Here is a 12,698-nt window from a genome sequence, read left to right as displayed (position 1 = left end):
AAAATCAAACATTTCGGAAGAGCTAAGTAACTCCATTTTTGAATGTACGAAGTCAGATCACAAATCAAGATACCGAGTTTTATCCGCCATACTAATGTGTGAAAGCGCCATCTATAGGTGAATTGAATCGCGGATACCTTTCCTTCGCACCTATGCTTGATTTTTCGCCCATCGGTGCAGAAAGACTTAGCGGGTGCAACAAAAGACATCTGTCTACTTTGTCTGTGTGTTTACCTGTGCTATCTTGATAACGCCAAAACGAACTTAAGATCAGTATAGAAAACTTTTAAAAGTCAATCTTTAAGAAGGAGAAGAAAAAGAGCGGAATAATTGCCGCGAACTGCAAAATTGTCGAAGCGCAAACTTTTTTACTGACAGAGGTAAGATTTGTTTTCATAAAAGCTTAACACAACTCTCCGAATTACAAACATATAAAATTGCAATTGCTGTTAACACATTATTTCTCCGTGTCAAAAACAAATGGACTAATTTTTATGAGAACCATCTGCATTCTTGTTTATAATGTTTCCTTTTTTTGTTTTGTCTAAGTGGATGTTTCGTTTTTGTTTTTGTCTAACTGTTGATGGATGCCATTGCTGAGTAAGTGCTGGAATGATGAATGATTTTTTATGACATTCGGAACATCTGAACATAAAATTAAATTTTGGGATAAAATGTTTTTTACTAAAACAGTTTAAACACAATTTTTTGTTTTTAACGATTTCATATCTTTGATCTGGATTTAATTTAAAAAATGAATCACATTATGTAGCCGATGATCATTATGTTTAAAATAATTTTAAACTGGCGGCGTAACACATTGCTGATATTGCTTTTGCATTGCCGGTTTGTTCATGCTTTTCGTGACGTTGCTTTTCAGCGATATGAAAATAAGTGACAATATAGCTTGTCACATATTTTCATATTGCTAATACTTTATGAAGATTAAAAATAGCCATCTTGACTTATTAGTTGATAAATGCATTAACAAGGTTTCTCCTCAAGAAGGTATGATTTTTGTACTTATATATTTTTTCAGTGTGAACGACATTTAGTGAGATGTTAGTAATGTTCTAGTTGCTACTCAGAATATTTAAAACTGTGTATAGTCAGCATTATTTAGTAGCCATATTAATGTGACAGTAGACCACTTTTTATTAAAATTCATTTATGCAGAATAAATAAATTTTGCAAAAATATAGTTAATATCATCTTTATATTATTTATCATAAAATAAAAGATTCAATTTTTTTAAATATGAATTTTAAAATGCTCCCTGCATTCCATTTTTTCTTTTTTTTTTTTTAATTGGTTTAACTAATAATCACGTAAAAGTATATTTAACCAAAACGCTACTCATTCATGAATAATTTTGTTTATAACTTCGTTTTTAAAGAAAATATTTTATTGTGCTTGCATTTTAAGTTTTGTTTCACACTTAACTTTAAGGGTAGAGTAGATTTTAAGGTACCCCTTGTATTATGGCGAAGCTGTTGTTTGATTTATCGCCAAGTTGTTGTTTCATTTATGGTAGCCTAATTAGTTGAATGTTATGGAAGCCCTATTGTGACGTAATCGGGTGCATGATTCTCGGAAATTTTGAATCATGGGATGTTTTGTAAGCGTTTTTGTGGTATGTGTTAAAACCGTTTAGATGGATTTGAATGGGTTTGTAGGAAGAAAGGTTCAGATGGTCACTATGTGAAGCGTTCGATTAGAAAGAGTACCTAGTTTGAAAAAAGTCATTTGAGTATGATTGATATTTTGATGTTTACGTGGCTCTGGGTGTACGAAGCGAACTCGAAAATCATGGTAAGTGAATATTTGCTTTTGGTAGTGCTTAAATGTATAACATGTTTTTCCTATTTTATGTTATTTTATTGCTTGGTTTAAAATGTATTTTATTGAGATTATGTATTTTTTGTTTGCCTATATTGTAGACTTTGGTGCTCCTTTGGGTTGATCTTTACATTATGGTAACTTGGCGATTTTTTGGCGAAAATTTGGCGACCAACTCTCCTACAGCAACCCTCTATTTTTTTTTCCCCGCCGCCATTTTGTCTTCACGAAGTAAAGACATGTTTCTTTTCTTTTTATCTACTGAACACTTCTTCCAACAATCTACTAGCAGAATTACACTTATGCTACAAATTTTATCTAAAAAAACTGCTTAATCATGACAAATATTCACTGCAAAATTGGGAAAAAGTGCACAATACCATACTCCTTACGCGTTTTTCAAAATAACACATACACATAAACCATGTACACGTCGACTTATTGTTACTTAAAAAAACATCCCAGAATTGCACAAAAATGGCATTGCGCACACTGTTCACTATATCCATGTACACTGCTTTTTTCTCATAAATTAGAAAAATTTCATGAAAATACATGACAATTTTTTGAATCTTTAAACCCGGTAAAAAGAACATATATGAAATTACCTGATCGCGAAAAAGTATATACCCTTTCCAAATATGAACATTTCCACGTATAAAATAAATAAAATATCCAAAAACTTTTACCTCTCAATTATCTATTGTATTATAAACGTCACCAACGAATTCATACCGCAAACATTACAAATACTTAGTGTCAAATATTTAAATTATTTCCATGCACGTTTACTTCAACTAAAACGTATACCAAATTCCTACAAACATAAAATTCACAAAATAACTATCATTTAATTAAAATCTCACTAAACCATGTACACGTCGACTTATTTTTACTTAAAAAAACATCCCAGAATTGCACAAAAATGGCATTGTGCACACTCTTCACTATATCCATGTACACTGCTTTTTTCTCATAAATTAGGAAAATTTCACGAAAATGCATAAAAATTTTCTGAATCTTTAAACCCGGTAAAAAGAACATATATGAAATTACCTGATCACGAAAAAGTATATACCCTTTCCAAATATGAACATTTCCCCGTATAAAATAAATAAAATATCCAAAAACTTTTACCTCTACGTTATCTATTATATTACAAACGTCACTAACTAATTCATACCGCAAACATTACAAATGGTTACAAATACTTAGTGTCAAATATTTAAATTATTTCCATGCACGTTTACACAAATTACTTTACTTCCACCTTACATTTAGAACAATGCATAAAAATAATATCCTCAAATAATTAAAAATACTAACTTACCTAATCTTCTTCAGAATCTTGATTACGTGTCCGATAAACTTTTCTTATTTCTGTTTCAGGATCTTTAAAATCATACTTATAGTTCACAGCTAGGTACCAGGTAAAATAAATAACTTAATAAAAGATCTTTACTTCTATCTTGCACAACCTTAAAGAAACACTTATTACTACCCCTTTCAATCCCACTAAATACCCATTTCAAATTCACTTTAGTTAGGGCCATTGGATCCAAAAATTAACGAACACTGTTTCACACAACACAGAATAAAGCCAAATACAAAATTTCCAGACTTTTTCCCGATTTCCCCCCTTTTCCGATTAAAGAACCGTAATTCGTCCATTAATATCACATGACATATCCCATGATCTCTCGTTTCCCTCACACAAAATAATGCGTAATCGGAACTGAGTACTGCTCACATTATTACCAAAGTCCCAGGTAGTAACCTTTATCGCCTTCAAAATGTCGCCAAACTTCCAGTTACCATATTCTAAAGATCAGCCCTCGTTTGACTTTTTAAGGGAAAAAATATATCGATGTGTACATGGACAAAGTAAAGGGAGTACGCAATGGAAGTTTGTGCAATTCTGGGATTTTTTTTTTAAGTGAAAATAGGTCAACGTGTACATGGATAAAGTTAAAAGAGTGTACAATGCCATTTTTGTGCAATTCGGGGATTTTTTTTAAGTGAAAATAGGTCGACATACACATGGATAAAATCAAATGAGTGCGCAATGCCATTTTTGTGAAATTCGGGTTTTTTTTTTAAGTGAAAATAAGTCATTGTGTACATGGGTACCGAGGTTGTGCAATTGTTTGTCTTGTTATTTTGGCTTTGTGTAGCGTTGATTTTTACGCAAGCCAAAATAACGAGTTAAAGAATTGCACAAAATCGGTATCTATGTACCGCCAAGTTTCGCCAAGGGGTACTCTAAACTATACTTTTACCAACTTTAATTATTATATATTCCATCCTCTGCTGGCCTATAATTACTATTTATAAAATATTTCTGAGTTATTTTATTGTTATTAACTTTGTGTGTAAAATGAATGTTTTATTGAAATTATTGTAATGGTTTTTATTATTTCATGCGTAAATTATGCGCAAAATTACCTAATAGCAGTTTTGAAGAGATTAATCTGGCCAAAAGATGCATTAAATACGTGATTGTTCTATATATAATGTTCTTTTTTTTTTTTTTTCCTCTGAGATGCCGGAAGGAGTGAAAAATAGTAAATTTCAATTTTTGCTATTAATATTTTTCAGTGTATTCTGTGTGGTCTATGTTGGCTTTTAATCAAATTTTTTTTTATTTATGAATAATCGCAAAAGAGTTTTAAATTTTATACTGAACTAGTATTAATATGATACTGTGTTAAAAATAAAAAAGCTGCCGGCCCATTCATGGAAACTCCCCGGCCAGTTACTTTCATATCGCTAGAAATTATTTTTCTTTTTTAATATTTACTTAACATTTCATAATTATAATGTCTATTTCAAGATATGTGTAGTAAGAAAAATAATACTTATATTAACATGTACAAAACTCTAAAATTGTTAAATTTGATGATTTTTTAGGAACATTTTGTTAAAAGTGGCTCATCAGTAGCAACCTTACCCTAAAGCTAAACTCAACTGAAACAGGCCTATAGGTAATTTCTGCCATACCAGCTACTTATGTTAATTGTTGGCACACTGTAATTTTATTTGGTTAGAGTAGACTTTAAGGTACGACTTGTATTATGGCGAAGTTGTTGTTTCATTTATGGTAGCCTGAGTAGTTGAATGTTATGGAAACCCTATTGTGATGTAATTGTGATATTGTAATGGGTGCATGATTTTGGGAAATTTTGAATTGTGGGATGTTTTCTAAGTGCTTTTGTGGAGTGTGTGGGTTTTATTGTTTAGATGGTAGAATGGCTGAATGTAGTAAGATTAATTTGAAGTTTCTGTACAATTTGAAACAAAAGGGGAAGAGATCCTTAATTGACTGGTGTGTAAATGAAGGTTTACTTAGTAGCCATTATAAGTGTCCTGTATGTAGGAAGGTCGAATGTAAAAACCGTTTAGATGGATTTGAATGGGTTTGTAGGAAGAAAGGTTCAGATGTGGCAACGCTGATATACGGATTCGAGTTCAGATAAGGGTTAATCTTCGAATTATGGTAACTTGGCGATTTTTTGGCGAAAACTTGGCGAACAACTCTGCTACAGCAACCTGCTAGTTTTTTTTTGGACACCATTTTGTTTTCATGATGTAAAGGCATTTTTTTACTCAACATTTTTTTCCAACAATCTGCTAGTCGAATTGTGCTTGTGCTAGAACTTTTATGGAACAAAAGTGCTTAATCATGACGAAGATTATGTGTGAAATTGGGAGAAAGTGCAGAATCGCTCACTGCTTGCCGCGTTTTTAAGAATTGCACATACATGGTATCCATGTACACTTCGACCTATTTTCACTTAAAAAAACATCCCAGAATTGCACAAAAATGGCATTGCGCACACTCTTGACTTTATCCATGTACACTGCTAAAGTCCTAGCTAGTCACCTTTATCGCCTTACCAAAATGTTGCCAAACTACCTGTTACCATATTCCAAAGATTAGCCCAGATAAGTTTAGGAAGTTTTTGGATGCTGTTAAGGACTTTTGTGTGCTACAGACTAAAGACGAAGGAACTTCTAAATAGGGTTAAGTGGATATTTGCTTTTTGTAGTGCTTAAATGTATAACATGTGTTTCTTTTTTATGTTATTTTATTGTTTGGTTTAAAATGTAGTTTATTGAGATTATGTATTTTTTGTTTGCCTGTATTGTAGAATTGGGTTCCCCTTGTACTTTTTAAGTAAAAATATATGAATGTGTACATAGACAAAGTGAAGGGAGTGTGCAATGCAAGTTTGTGCAATTCTTGGATTTTTTTAAGTGAAAATAGGTCGACGTATACATGGATAAAATCAATGGTGTGCGCAATGGCATTTTTGTGCAATTCGGGGAAAATTTTTTTTAAGTGAAAATAGGTCGATGTGTACATGGATACCGAGTTTGTGTAATTCTTTGTCTTGTTATTTTGGCTTTGTGTAGTGGCGAATTTTGGCACAAAAATTGCCATTATGCAAGCCAAAATGTTTACATTTTTCTATCGTAAGGATTTTTTTAGTATTTCGTTTTTTTTTTTTTTTTTGTTTTGTTTTCGTATTCAAATAAAATAGGTAATAGACCTATAATGAATGAGAAAAAGCAATTGAATGTTTTTCATCTGTTTAATAAAACTGAAGATATAATAAATACTGAAAAACATATTACTTAACTTAAAGAGGTTATCAATGAATCAGAGCATCCACAGTCCTGGCCATGATCAAACAGCATTAGAAAGAATATTCAAACTGGAAGCAAGAAGAAAAAAATCCAAAATAACAAAATAAGTATGATTCCAACTATTTGAAATTTGGATTTATTCCAGAACTTGATAGTGAGCTGGATCCATGGCCACTTTTAATTATCTGTTTTGACAAGTAAACATTCTCTCTTTTTGATACCAGTTTGACAGAAACTGATAAATTTTCTGAAAGCTTATGTCACAAGTAGAAAAACTGTGAAATATTAGGGGCAGAGGGACAAGAGTTTAGGAGCTATAGGATCCACAAAGTATCAATAAAATGTTCGAAACATGGCACCAAATGTCGCTAAAATGCTCGTTTCTCGTATTTACGAGGGCTATCCAGAAAGTAGATTACGTTTTGGAATAAAAAAATAAACAAAGTATAGGAAACAAATTTTATTATATACAGATGAAAGCCACACTCGAATACTACTTTTCTACATAGTCACCATACAAATTAAGGCATTTATCGTAGCGATGTACGAGCTTGGAAATTCCTTCGTCGAAAAATTCGGCCGCCTGCGCCTTCAACCACTTCGTTACCTCTTCTTGCAGCTGTGCGTCGTCATCAAAACGCTGCATAGCCAGCCACTTCTTCATTGCTGGGAATAGGTGGAAGTCGCTCGGTGCCAGGTCGGGACTGTACGGCGGATGAGGAAACAACTCCCACTTAAAAGATTCAAGAACTTTACGAGTGACATTTGCCCTGTGGGGCCGGGCGTTGTCGTGAATCAACAAGATCTTAGAGCTCAACATTCCTCTGCGCTTGTTTTGAATTGCTCTTCTGAGTTTTTGGAGAGTTTGGCAATACCTTTGAGAGTTTATTGTAGTGCCTCTTTCCAGGAAGTCCACCAAAATTACACCTTTTCTGTCCCAAAAAACAGTCGCCATCATCTTCCTTGCCGACATTGTTTGCATGCATTTCTTGGGTTTTGGGGGAGAACTTGTGTGCCCCCACTGCATTGATTGCAATTTCGTTTCACAGTTCACATGTTTCACCCATGTTTCGTCACCAGTAACGATGCGATCGAGTAAAGAGTCACCATCCTTATGGTAAGCGTCCAAAAAGTTCAACGCTGCAGCCATTCGCTGATTTTTGTGGTCCTCTGTCAAGATTTTTGGAATCCATCTTGCACAAAACTTGTGGTAACCAAGCTTTTCGCTGATGATTTCGTGCAACAAACTTCGCGAAATTTGTGGAAAACTCAAAGAAAGTTCCGTTATTGTGAAATTTCGATTTTCACGGACTTTAGCATCGACTTTTTCGAGAAGTTCGGCGGTCACTATGCTGGGTCTCCCACTTCGATCTTCGTCGTGAACATTGGTTCGGCCATTTTGAAATCTTATGACCCACTGACGCACTCCACCTTCAGTGATAATGTTGTCCCCATACACTTCACGAAGCTGCCAATAGATTTCTATCGGTTTACAGTTTTTTGCAGTCAGAAACCTTATTACTGAGCGCACCTCGCAGCTCGCGGGATTTTCAATTAACGCAGACATTTCAAACCGTCACAGTATCTGAACGGAGCACAGCACGAACCTCTCACTAGCACGGCTAGATGCAGACTGAGCTGCGCAACGCTCTGACCCCAAGATGGCCGCGCTAGCCCCGCCCCTAGCGGACACAGACGGAAACGTAATCTACTTCCTGGATGGCCCTCGTATATGAACTAATAATATGGTAAGAAGGTGCAGATCTCAATATAATGGAAAAAAACAACTCGTTGAAAAGAAACAATATACATTGGGATGTTAAAAGTGTGACTTGTTATTGACATCAAACAAAATCTATTATAAGAGACAATCAATGTGGAATTCATCAAATAAACATTAAGTTGGGCAGCAAGGCTGTTGACATTGGGCACATTTTGCAAAAGCAATAGCCTTGCACTTTGCACACTCATCATTTGTCAATGAATCAAAGCAGTAAACCATTGGCACAATCCGCATTCCAGGTTTGTCGTACTTAATCAAGTTCTTGAAACGATGAGCGCTGAACTGATATAGTGAAAAGTCTGCAGGGCATGCCAAATGTGCTCCTGTGTTTTGATAATGATTGTGTCCATTATGTAATGAATAAAAGATTTGTAGTGTCTGAAGAAATGAATATTTAGAGGCTGGATCTTTCCCATTCATCCTTCAGGTACCAGTTCTTTTTGTAGGACTTTACCATCAGGTACTTCGGAAGCAGACAATGCATGAACACACAAGAAATAGAGACGTCATTACAGGAATATGTCCATCTATACACACTTTAATGATACTTTATGGGTGCTTTAGCTCCTAAATGCTTGACCCTCTGCCCTTAGACTTCACAGTTTTTCTACTTGTGACACAAGAACCCATATATTTCAGAAAATATATGGGTTCCCGGAAAACTGGTATCAAAGGAGAGAAGGTTTACTTGTGAGAGTTTATCTAACAATGGCATGAAACCATCAAAACACCCAGATTTAGCTAAGAAACCTCTTGAATATTTTCTCTTAAATTATGTGTGAAAATATGCAAAAACAAGTAGGTGCTTTAAAAAATATGGCTATTGAGGATAAGTCCTTAAATAAAGGTATCCTATGTGATAGCACTTAATAGTGAAAAATAAAGAGCCATATATGATTGGAGAAGCATTACTCAAGCCTTGCATGTTGAAAGCCTGCGAAGAAGTTTTGGGAAGGGGGATGCTGCATAGAAACTGAACGTAAATCCATTGTTAACACTGTTAAGTGCAGAATTGAAGAAATAGCTGAAGATATTTAAAATCAACTTCTAAAAATGTTAAAAAAAATTCACCATTTCATTTAATTCTACTTGATGAATGTACAGTGCGCCAAGGGAAAAAAAAGGGGGGGGGGACAGTTCTACTAGGCTGATTGACAAAATTCAAATTGCATTCTTCATATCTCGAAAGCGCAACTTAGGATATATATTACATTCATATACAGTCAGAAATCTTTAATCCTGACTCATTGGGATTTCGATTCCGGATTATAGATCATCAGTTTAAATCTGATAAGATGGCATGCAGAAATTATAAAATTAAAAATACAAAACTGTAATTTATGAAATAAAGAGCAATTTATGATCTAAAGGGTATCAAAATTTACAAAAAAAAAGCTTAATATTTATTTGTTTACTGTATTAAAAATTTCTTTCAACGCGCGCATGCGTAAAGCATACATTACGCGTAGTCGAAATTAGAAAATTGCAACCAGAAAACTATTTGATGTGTATTCGTGATGTTTATAATGATGAGGAATTTGATTTAAATCATATCAAACATGGAGTACATCGAGATGAAATACTGCATTTAGTAAGGAATTATAAGCCGAATAAAATAAAAACATCTGCCCTGAAGATAAGGATAGTGCTGACAGATCAACTTCCAGTTCATTGCATGCCGCGACGTCACCCCCCTCCCGCAGAGCAGTGTGAAATTCGTAAACAGATTTCGGAATGGTTAGAGAAACAAAGGATATGTCTTTATCCATTTTTTGCAACAATTCCACTTTTTGTTTGATGGACATCGAAACATGCTTTCGCTTTGTAGATCCTTTGGCAGCTCCAGAATCGGAAATTCTTTTTGACATAATCGAAAGTTCAAGCTTACTTTTATAAAATTTCTCTAACAGCGTGCAAAAAATAATAAGCCGGATCCAATTAGAAGATTAAGGAACAACGCAATCTGCAACATTAACTGAAATATATAATTAGGTAATTTTAGCTTAGTTTATACCGTCTGTTATACATTAAACGCGCATGTGTTAACGCAATATATGTTTATGCACGTGCAGAAAGTTTAAGCCGGATCCAATTAGAAGATTAAGGAACAACGCAATCTGCAACATTAACTAAAATAGATAATTAGATAATTTTAGCTTAGCTTATACCGTCCATTATACATTAAACGCGCATGTGTAAATGCATTATACGTTTATGCATGTGCAGAAAGTTTGTAGCTTTGAGGTCCGGATTATAGATCGTCCGGATTTTGGACGTCCGGATTAAAGACTTTTGACTGTATAGCACTATTCTAACATAGTTATTTTGACACAAAATCGGACTTTTTTCTGAAATAACATATCAGTTTTTTTACATATTTCGATTCTACGACTCAAAGTATGCCAGACTGCCAAATTTCGTAAAAATCGTATGCGTAGTTTTTAAAAGTTAATCGTATGCGTAGTTTGCTCATTTTTCAAGTCACCTGCTTCCCAAAATCCTAATGTCTCTAAAATGTATATGGATATCATCTAAAGACGTTTTCCTTCTTGATGAAACTAGTCTTTCTTTTCATCTCATGCCTTCAAAATGCTTAGCCATTAAAGACCAATAAAGGCTCTGACTAAATACTGATGAAATGGATTGAATTGGATTATTAAATTATGGCAAAGCAGGGCTGTCTGCCTAAATGGAAGGATGCCTTTGTCAAGAACATTTTAAGGGAAACCAACTGGCATACATGTTACATATGAGAAAAACCATGAAAGCGCCCAAGCAACCAGTCCGAAGTGAACTACTTTACCGCTCGGCCATTTGTGGGCCTTTATGAAATGGAAGGCGATACCTTTATTTAAAATGAATGTCAGAAATACCAAGATGGTTCAAAAAGTCGGATGTTTTTTAATATACGTGCAGAATGCCTGAAGAAAAAGAGCAAGCCATTAAGAAGAAAAAATTAATTTTTGCATAAAATTTAGTATTTTTTTTTTAATTTAAAGCTTTTTTAATCTTATGATATTTGATTCTTGCGATTTCAAAAATAAAATATTTGATTAAAATATGAATAACATTTTAAGAAACTAAATGTAGGATGATAATATTGTGTAAAGCAGTGGGCACAATGATAAAACTGGTTTAAAGCAATGTATGCAAGTCATCCTAAGTTAAAATGTTGGTTATACATCTCTCTCTTATTTACATATCTTTTCTGAACAGAACATTCAAAGGCATGTTTAATTGTGCTTTACTGTATTTTCTCTTTTAATATATGTAGTTTTCAAATGCATCATAGTCTGAAGTCACAAACTATGCTTTCGAAAGAAATGCAATTCAAATAAATAAAATCAAATTCCAGAAGATTTATTTTAATAAATATATTTAAAATGCTCAGTTCGAATGAATAAATATAAAATTTTTAAACAGTTATCTGAAGAGACAATGCAACACAAACAATTAAAATAATAGTCTAAAAATTTAAAAATTACCTAAAATAATAACTAAAAAAATAGTATAAAGAAAACTATTTGAAAAAATAAAGGATGCACCTTTATTTAAACCGCATAGTTCGAATGAGTAAATAGAAATTTTTAAAACAGTTATTCAAAAGAAACTATGCAACTTAAACAATTAAAATTAAAATTCGAAAAGAAAAAAATTGCATAAAATTAATAACAATTATAATTAAAATATAATATAAAGAACATTCTCACGCACTGTGTAAAAATAGGAAATGAAAATAGGTTGCCACATATTAAGAAGTTCGCCAAGTGAACTAATTTTGGCAAAATGAATAAAAAGCGGCAACATAAATTGTTGAATTTCTCTATAAATTTTGCACCAAATTTTACAAAATTTAATATTTAGGCATAATTTGAGTCGTAGAATCTAAATATGTAAAAAAATTGGTATGTTATTTCAGAAAAAGTCCAATTTTGTGTCAAAATACCTATGTTAGAATAGTGCTATATATAAATCTAATAGTGCTATCTATAAAGTCGCGCTTTCGAGACATGAAGAACGCAGTTTGAATTTTGTTAATTGTCCCAGTAGAACGGGAGGTATAGAACTGTCCCCCCCTTTTTTTTTTTTTGCGCACTGTACAAATGTAAGTAACAAGACACTTCTTTGTTTTGTGAGGGTTGGATGCGAAGGAGAATCATGAATCATAGGAAGAAGTACTCTGTGTAAAGAGTACCATGTCTTCAGTCGAACACAAAATTCCTTAGCAGCATCCTAAAACTTCCTAAAATTATCTGAACTAGAACCTGTATCCTGGTGCTGTCACATAAATCCACAAAAATAAGGGGCACCTTTAAATATGATATAACCAATATATATTATTGTATTGATTTTTATTAGACTGCATTTGTGTAGGATGGCATACTTTCTGCATTCAAGAACATGCTTCTCCTGCTAAAGATTAATT

The 12,698-nt window shown here is 33.4% G+C and overlaps 1 protein-coding gene across 1 annotated transcript in view; it reads left to right on the top strand.

Annotated features, from left to right (window-relative positions):
* Positions 1-219: 219 nt before the first annotated feature.
* The window catches only part of LOC118180526 (ubiquitin thioesterase OTU1-like), a 45,549-nt gene continuing 33,070 nt past the window's right edge, over positions 220-12,698 (top strand). Inside the window, exon 1 of the mRNA XM_035349606.2 lies at positions 220-380. The gene's annotated coding sequence lies outside the window, so the exon portion shown is untranslated. The remainder of the gene's footprint in view (positions 381-12,698) is intronic.

The sequence above is a fragment of the Stegodyphus dumicola genome, chromosome X1 (genome assembly GCF_044657685.1).
Source record: "Stegodyphus dumicola isolate Sdum_Otavi_A_Nest chromosome X1, ASM4465768v1".
Classification (NCBI taxonomy): Eukaryota; Metazoa; Arthropoda; class Arachnida; order Araneae; family Eresidae; genus Stegodyphus; species Stegodyphus dumicola.
Note: the sequence above shows the minus strand (reverse complement) of the source record. Positions and strands in the feature narration are given on the sequence as shown.